Genomic DNA, 8,775 nt, shown 5'->3' with positions numbered 1-8,775 from the left:
GCGTTCGCTGTTGCGAATGAGTGTGGTGTTCGCGTTTAGTTAGTGTTTGTTATTTTCCTTATCTTCTCATTGTATGATTTGCTGTGCCTTTGCTACTCTCGTCCCCTGTCTTGCTTAAGCCTTGTGTCACTTCTGGCGATCGCCCTTCTCGCGATCGCGTTCCTACTTTTGTTTCTGCTGATGTGTGTTCAGCGTCTCAGGGTCGCGACTAGATTGGTGAACACACATTCATCCTGTACCTGTGCTCTTTCTCTTTAAGGGCTGTTCAGCCCCGCATTGTCTTGATCTGTACAATCCCCATCTAGCATCTGTGGCCGTGCAGCGGTTGTACTCGTCTGCACTCCACAGCGCCATCTGCCGGTGGGAATTGCCCTCTACTGGTGCTTGCACCAAAGCTGGGTTTCCCCCTTCATACGCTTGTGGAGGATTTCCGCCGTGTCAGCGCATGCCTTGTGCGCTGATCACGGAGATTATTCCGCATTCGTTACAGACTGTCTTTACTCCAGTCGTTGTGTGTCTACTTGGAGGAGGTAAGTCCACCACTACCTCCTCCATTTACCAAGAATTTGGTTTTTAAGCTCATTTAGCTTCCTTTTATCCTTTTGGCGCCTCTGTTCTCATGCATAATATTGAGTCCACCCTGGGTGGAGGGTTGAACCCCCTTTTTCTCATCTACAGAGAGCGACTTCTTATTCCTGAGTGGGGTCAGGAAAATCTCCCCACCTGCTTTTACAGTGTTTGCCTAATGGTAACTCTGGTTTGTGAGTATTAATATTTACTCTATTTAATAACCTTTTACCAGTACATATTACACTATTGGGGCTCTTGGTGTTCCTTGTTTTTATTTTATTGGTGACAAGGGGTTAATGAAAGGGGAGGGGCCTTGCCAATTTATTTATAAAAGAAAAAAGCCTTGCAGCCCCCAACTCCCCTTCCACAGATTTTATTAACCCCTTAGTAAAGCAGGCTCCTTAATGCAGCGGCGGAAGACATGTATTAGCGACTTTAGGCCTGCTCCTTAGCAGATCTCAGTTAACGCTCATGTTTGATAGGAAGCATCGCTTCTCGGCAGCCTGAAAAACACAATAGGATAGGGTGTAAAGAAATCGCTGGGAAAGGAGATCGCCCAAGTGAGTTTTTTAACACCTGCCTGGTATCAAGTTTAATTCTGCATCGCCTGATTATCGGATTCACTAGTGCTGGCAAGTCTGACAATAGAATATGGCCATTGTCTATTACTATTAGTAGAGAATAGGGGAAGACATTCACCAAGCCAGCTTGCAGCTTGTGACTGCCAAGTACTTGTGAAACAAAGCAATAGCACAGGGCTCATCAGCACATTAACGTACTCGTCATCCAAATTTTAACTATAATTAAACTGCACACCAGCATTGTACGAAATCTGAAACAGCCTTAAGGTGGCCACACACGATACAATAAAATGATCCGATTTTACGGTAATTTGATAAAAATGATCGGATCTCCCGAAAAAAATCGAAAGTTTTTTTTCATTCAACTGAAAAATCCGAGCGGATTTCCCATTTATTTCGATTTTTATCTATCCGGAATGCCAGATATTTTTCTTCAATTTCTCTAAAGATTGTATGGTGTGTGTTAGATTGTCAGTTTATTAATATACACACCCTAGAAATTTTCTCAGAGTTTCCAATCATTTTTATCCTAATTGGGGAAAAATTGAACATAGGTGTGTGGTACATTGGTCATATTTTTTGAAATGTTACAATCATTTAGAAAAATTGATTGCATGAACAGATATTTAAAAAATTGTATGGTGAGTGGCCACCTTTAGGGTTCATTCACTATACACAATGCATAGACAAAGAGCTTTTGTGCCTGCGTCCCCAATACATGGAATCGCAGCATGTTACAACTCAGACATCAGTGGCCTCAACACGTTTGAACCTGATAAGAAAATACGTGCGTCGTGTGCTAAGGTGTTCCCTGCCACGTTACAACGCAACACACGGGAACGCACATAAAGACTACGGACTGACACCTTACCATGCGTATTGCACATGGGGCTTGATTCACTAAATCGTGATAACTGAGGTCACGGTTGCGTTAGCGTTTTTCACGCGCAATTGCAAATTTTTGCACGAAAACGTGGTCGTGAAAATTCACGATTCATGCTAGCGAGACTGTGATATCAGTTATTACAGTTTAGCTAATCAAGCCCATGATGTGCCATGCATCATGACCGTGATAACTCAAATATCACACCTTATCAAAAATATCACACCTTATCAAAGATATCACACCTTATCAAAGTTAACACGCCTTATCAGAGTAGCACAGCGAGCGCTACGAACTTATGCCTGCTAATTGGCAATGGCACTCGTCCTGTCCTGAGCCCCTGCGGGTTCGTAGCGCTCGCTATGCTACTCTGATAAGGTGTGTTAACTTTGATAAGGGGCTTGATTCACTAAACCGTGATAACTGATATCATGGTCGTGCTAGCATTTTGCACACATTACAATGCGCGTAACGGTTTTCCCATGAAAATATAACGCACGCAAAACGCTAGTGCGACCGTGATATCAGTTATCATGGTTTAGTGAATCAAGCTCAAGGTGTGATATCTTTGAAAAGGTGTGATATCTTTGATAAGGTGTGATATCTTTGATAAGGTGTGATATTTGAGTTATCACGGTTTAATGAATCAAGCCCATAGTGTGAATGAGGCCTTATTGAAGAGGTTACCAGCAAGCTGTAGATTGGGAATGCTGCTTGGCTCAGCATCATCAAGCTGCTCAGTGTGCAAGTAGGGAGAGGACTGACTGAGCTGTCGGAGGAGTGTTCCTGAGCTGCAAGCTCATTTTCTCAAAGTGGCTGGTGGGTGGCTCCTGACCAGATGCTCTTGGTGATATTTATCTGAAAACAGCGTAAAGTAGATCTTTAAAGCGGATGAAAATATTAAGTATAACAAGTAACTTGTCTATGTATCTTATCTAAAGTTTAGATAGTTTACATAGTAAATCTAGCTGCAAACAGCTTGAACAGTTTATGATTATTTATTCCTGTGATATAATGAGAGCGGCCATGTTCTGTTTGTCACATTACACACAGGCAAGCTGCTCTACATCTCCAGCCCTCAGCCTGTGGAAACTTCACTCCCCTCTCCTCCTCCCGCCCCCCCTCTGCCTCTGAAATCTCTGGCTAGTAGCCTCCTCCTCCTCCTGCCCTGACTGAGCTCCCATAAGCCCTTGCTACTAAGGCTCAGAGTGCCAAGGCACTCTGGAGAATCTGTGGGCGAGGCTTGTTTAGTTTATTGGAAATTAGAGTATTAAAAGAACGACAACAAAAAAAAGTATTTGGCTTGAGGAATGCCCTATAAACTATATGAAAGGAACACAATTATGCAATGAGTAAAAGTTTACCTCGGATCCTCTTTAAGGTTTTTTTTTAAAAAAGGTTTCACTTACCTAACCGAAGTAACACTGTAACGCATTACTTCCTATTAAGCGTACTTATTGTACGCTTATAGGAAATAATGCGCAAGGACATCTTGCGGCCAAATAATAATATTACACCTACATAAATAAGAGAATAACAGTTTTTAACATGTATGTGAAGAGGGTATATTATTATTAAATTATGGGCATGTAATTAGTGATGGATGTAAAAGTGAAAAAATGCAACTTTATTTCCAAATAAAATATTGTCACCATACATTGTACTATGGATATAATTTAAACGTTGCAATAACCGGGACAAATGGGCAAATAAAATGTATGGCTTTTATCCACAGTAGAACATTTTATTTTAAAACTATAATGGCCAAAAACTGAGAATTAATTTTTTGACATTTTTTTCTTATTATTCTCATTAAACTGCTTTTAGAATAAAATAATCCTTAGCATAGTGTACCATCCAAAGAAAGCCTAATTGGTGGTGGAAAAAACAAGTGTCATAAGACGGCGGCCTGGCCGCATTCAGCAAGCGGAACGCGGAGGTTTGTCCGCGTCCGCATCAGCGGCACCATCCACCACATGGTCGCATGCGGAACGCGGAGAAACGTCCGCATCGGCGGTGCGATCCACCGTTCGGTCACAGGCCTCTCGGCGTACTTTACGTCGAGGCTGTGGTCCGGTTCTTCCCTCACAGGCCTCAGGGCCTGTCACACACCAACGCTATCCTCAATCCAGTCTGGACCCCGTAGGGGCTGCGCGCGTGTGCAATAAAGCCTTTTATACTCTTAGAAGGAGAGTCAGCTGACCAGCTGGTCAGCTGACCTCAGTAAGGTCCTTGAGCTGTGTTGTGATTGGCTGATTGGCTGGGCGGGCTGTTTGAGCCCAGCACAGTATAAAAGCAGGCATTCTGTCAGTACAAAGTTGTCTGCAGTAAGCGTTACTTTGTGATAGCCCTCAGACCTTAGCTAGATCCGAGAGAGACAGTCCTAGCTGGAGCAAGGCTCCTGTCTCTCATCAGTCAGTCTTTGTTATTTTCCTCAAAAGGTGGATCAGCGCAACACCAGGCCGCCTCCGAATGGCCTCCATCAGAGATGCGCTGAGCCCCCCCAGGAACTACAAACGCACCTTGAACCCAAACAGACGCTCTGCATATACACCAAAAGCATGGCTGTTAAGTGGGAGCAGCTGACCAAAAACGAATTACATTAGTACATAGCAAGGAAATGAGCAGCGCTACTTAAAAACAGACTAGTGCCTACCTGCAAAAGAGTGCAAGCCCCACTTGTGGGGTCGAATACACACCGAGCTTACACATGACCTGTCTACCACTAGAGGAGGATGTTGGTTTCCATTAACAGCTTGCATGCAACCTATTAAGTACTCGTCCCTCCCACTGCGAAGAAGTCAATCCTCCATGGGAGGGGCCTAACACTAACTAAATCCTAACCTATGTATATGCATAGCCTGGGTGCGGCTAATCAAATAAAATCGAAAATTGAAAATTGCGCAAAAGGTGGATCAGCGCAACACCAGGCCGCCTCCGAATGGCCTCCATCAGAGATGCGCTGAGCCCCCCCAGGAACTACAAACGCACCTTGAACCCAAACAGACGCTCTGCATATACACCAAAAGCATGGCTGTTAAGTGGGAGCAGCTGACCAAAAACGAATTACATTAGTACATAGCAAGGAAATGAGCAGCGCTACTTAAAAACAGACTTGTGCCTACCTGCAAAAGAGTACAAGCCCCACTTGTGGGGTCAAATACACACCGAGCATACACATGACCTGTCTACCACTAGAGGAGGATGTTGGTTTCCATTAACAGCTTGCATGCAACCTATTAAGTACTCGTCCCTCCCACTGCGAAGAAGTCAATCCTCCCATGGAGGTAATTCGTTTTTGGTCAGCTTGCATGCAACCTATTAAGTACTCGTCCCTCCCACTGCGAAGAAGTCAATCCTCCCGTGGAGGATTGACTTCTTCGCAGTGGGAGGGACGAGTACTTAATAGGTTGCATGCAAGCTGTTAATGGAAACCAACATCCTCCTCTAGTGGTAGACAGGTCATGTGTAAGCTCGGTGTGTATTCGACCCCACAAGTGGGGCTTGCACTCTTTTGCAGGTAGGCACTAGTCTGTTTTTAAGTAGCGCTGCTCATTTCCTTGCTATGTACTAATGTAATTCGTTTTTGGTCAGCTGCTCCCACTTAACAGCCATGCTTTTGGTGTATATGCAGAGCGTCTGTTTGGGTTCAAGGTGCGTTTGTAGTTCCTGGGGGGGCTCAGCGCATCTCTGATGGAGGCCATTCGGAGGCGGCCTGGTGTTGCGCTGATCCACCTTTTGCGCAATTTTCAATTTTCGATTTTATTTGATTAGCCGCACCCAGGCTATGCATATACATAGGTTAGGATTTAGTTAGTGTTAGGCCCCTCCCATGGAGGATTGACTTCTTCGCAGTGGGAGGGACGAGTACTTAATAGGTTGCATGCAAGCTGTTAATGGAAACCAACATCCTCCTCTAGTGGTAGACAGGTCATGTGTATGCTCGGTGTGTATTCGACCCCACAAGTGGGGCTTGCACTCTTTTGCAGGTAGGCACTAGTCTGTTTTTAAGTAGCGCTGCTCATTTCCTTGCTTTGTTATTTTCCTGATTATTGTATATTTGTATGTAACCTGATCTCTGTTATAGTCAGCCAGTCAGTTGATCTAATAGTCAGCCAGATAGTGATCTGACAGTCAGTACCATCGTGGGCCAAGTGCGGCTTGCCGTAACTAGCCCACAACAGTCAGATTTGTTATTTTCCTGATCTGCGACATATATTGGTTTTGCCAATATATTCGCAAGCACTATTGTTATCTGTGCCATTTTCTGATCTCCCGTTGCCGAACCTCTGCTTGTCTATTTCACTACGAGTTCGGCTTTCTGACTTTGTACCTCCGCCTATCTGATTTCCGTTACTGACCTTGGCTAGATTTCTGACTCTGCTCTCTGTTTCACGATTCGGTACCTCTCAGCCAGTTTGTTACCGAACCGTTTCCGTCTGACTTTGCCCCCTTTAGTGGTTCTCCCACTAAAGGGTTTATTCTGCTGAATCCCTCCTTGCAGAGGTCTCAGTGGTTCCCCAGTATATCATTGCTGCTGGGGAACGCGATTCTAGCGTTACGTCATCTAGTCGCAGAATCGCCCACACTGCGTTTCTCTTTTAGAGGTAGCCAGTCCTCTTAAAGATATCAGTGTGGTGGGTTTTCCACTGTCGTTATACCCGGTATCCAGAGTTACAAATATCCGCATTATTGGTGATTCCGCAGATCGCCACATAATCGGATATATCAGCATTATTGGTGATACTGCGGATCACCAACAATATGAATACTCTGAGTGTGCACCAAACACCACACATTGTTACAATACTGCAGACCACATTTATGAATATGGAAGGTCTGGTGGAACGATTGAATATGCTGTCAGCCACTATTGGAGAACTGTCCAAAACTGTGACCTTACAGCAAGCTCAGATCTCCCAGCTTACAGAGAGAATTAATGCCCTGTCTCCACCAGTGCTTCAACCTTCCCCTCACACAGTCGAGCCCAAGATGCCCCTTCCGGAAACATTTTCTGGCTCACGGGCCGACTTTAGAAATCTTTAGAAATCGCTGTTTAGCATATTTCCAGATGAAACCTGTGTCGTCCGGTTCAGAGGCACAGAGGGTTACTCTGATTAGGACCCTCTTACAGGGAGATTCCCAGACCTGGGCATTTAGCCTTCCCGAAGGTCATACTGCCTTGTCATCGGTGTCTGAATTCTTTAAAGCGATGGCCATTATCTACGATGATCCCGACATCGCCGGCACAGCCGAGCGCAAGCTCAGGGAACTTAAACAAGGTAGTCGCATGGTTGAGGAGTATGCGGCAGAGTTCAGGAAGTGGGCAGTCTCAGTGAGGTGGGATCAATTCACACTATTAGACACGTATATGAATGGGTTATCTGATTCCATCTCTGATGTCATTATAAGCCACCCTGAACCAAAAAGTTTAGATGAGGCCATAACACTGTCCATTAAAATTGATAGACGTATTCGTTATCATAAGAAGGGCAGATCTTTAGCACTCGCCAGGGTGTCCCATGCGGTTAGTCCTCCTGAGGTCTCAGAGGAGGAACCGATGTAATTGGGGCACGGCCATCTGACAGGGTCTGAGAGAGCTAGGAGAATGAAGGAGGGACTATGCCTATACTGTGGGGAGAAGGGTCACCGAGTGCAGAAGTGCAGCAAGAGGGCGGGAAACTTGTCCGCTTAGGGCTGGTTGGAGGTACCGCCCTAAGCGAGCAAACCCTACCTCCATGTCACAGTAAGATCTTGCTGCCTTGTTCCCTTCAATGGGAGAATCAAGTTTGTCACACGTCTGCATTCATCGACTCGGGCTCCGCCGCCAATTTCATAGATCGTGATCTAGCTTTGAGGTTCAATATCCCCATTCTCCCCATTCAGAAGCATATCTATGTCACAGCAATCGATGACTCCCCACTGCAAGACAAGTCACCTCTTTGTCAAACTCCATTTCTCACCCTCCAGATTGGGGTCCTTCACAACAGAAAACATTCAGTTCTTTGTTTTAAAGATGGCCACCTCGTCAGTGATCCTGGGTCTCCCTTGGTTGAGGAAGCATTCTCCCCAGATAAATTGGAGGGAGAGACAACTGTCTGCATGGTCACACTATTGTCAGGAGAATTGTTTAGGGTCTGTATCAGTCTGTTCCTCTGAGGTTCACGTTGAAGGGGTTCCACCTCAGTATTCTGAATTCAGTGACGTGTTTTGTGCCCGGTCTGCGGACAGGTTGCCTCCCCATAGACCCTATGACTGTCCTGTTGAGCTGAGACCAGGTACTATGCCCCCTCGGGGACGGTTGTACAATCTTTCTGGTCCCGAGAAGATCGCGATGAAGGATTATATCAGGGAGAACTTGGAGAAGGGCTTTATCCGTCCTTTCAAGTCCCCTGCGGGAGCGGGGTTCTTCTTTGTTAAGAAGAAAGACGGTGGTCTTCGCCCGTGTATAGATTATAGACAACTTAACAAGATCACCATCAAAAACCGTTACCCTCTCCCACTCATCGACGATCTATTCTCACAGATTACTGATGCCTGTGTTTTTTCCAAGTTGGATCTGAGGGGGGCATATAACCTTATTCGTATCCGAGAGGGCGACGAGTGGAAGACCGCGTTTAATACACCTGACGGTCACTATGAGTACCTCGTCATGCCCTTTGGGTTATGCAATGCCCCGGCGGTCTTTCAGGAGTTCGTCAATAATATCTTTAGAGATGTATCAGGCAGATTCTTAGTGGT

The 8,775-nt window shown here is 45.4% G+C and overlaps 1 pseudogene; it reads right to left on the bottom strand.

The window, feature by feature from the left end:
• Positions 1-993: 993 nt before the first annotated feature.
• The window catches only part of LOC137528215 (gap junction gamma-1 protein-like), a 122,903-nt pseudogene continuing 115,121 nt past the window's right edge, over positions 994-8,775 (bottom strand).

This window comes from Hyperolius riggenbachi, chromosome 8 (assembly GCF_040937935.1).
Source record: "Hyperolius riggenbachi isolate aHypRig1 chromosome 8, aHypRig1.pri, whole genome shotgun sequence".
In the NCBI taxonomy this organism is placed as follows: Eukaryota; Metazoa; Chordata; class Amphibia; order Anura; family Hyperoliidae; genus Hyperolius; species Hyperolius riggenbachi.
This window is presented reverse-complemented; position numbering and strand designations above follow the sequence as displayed.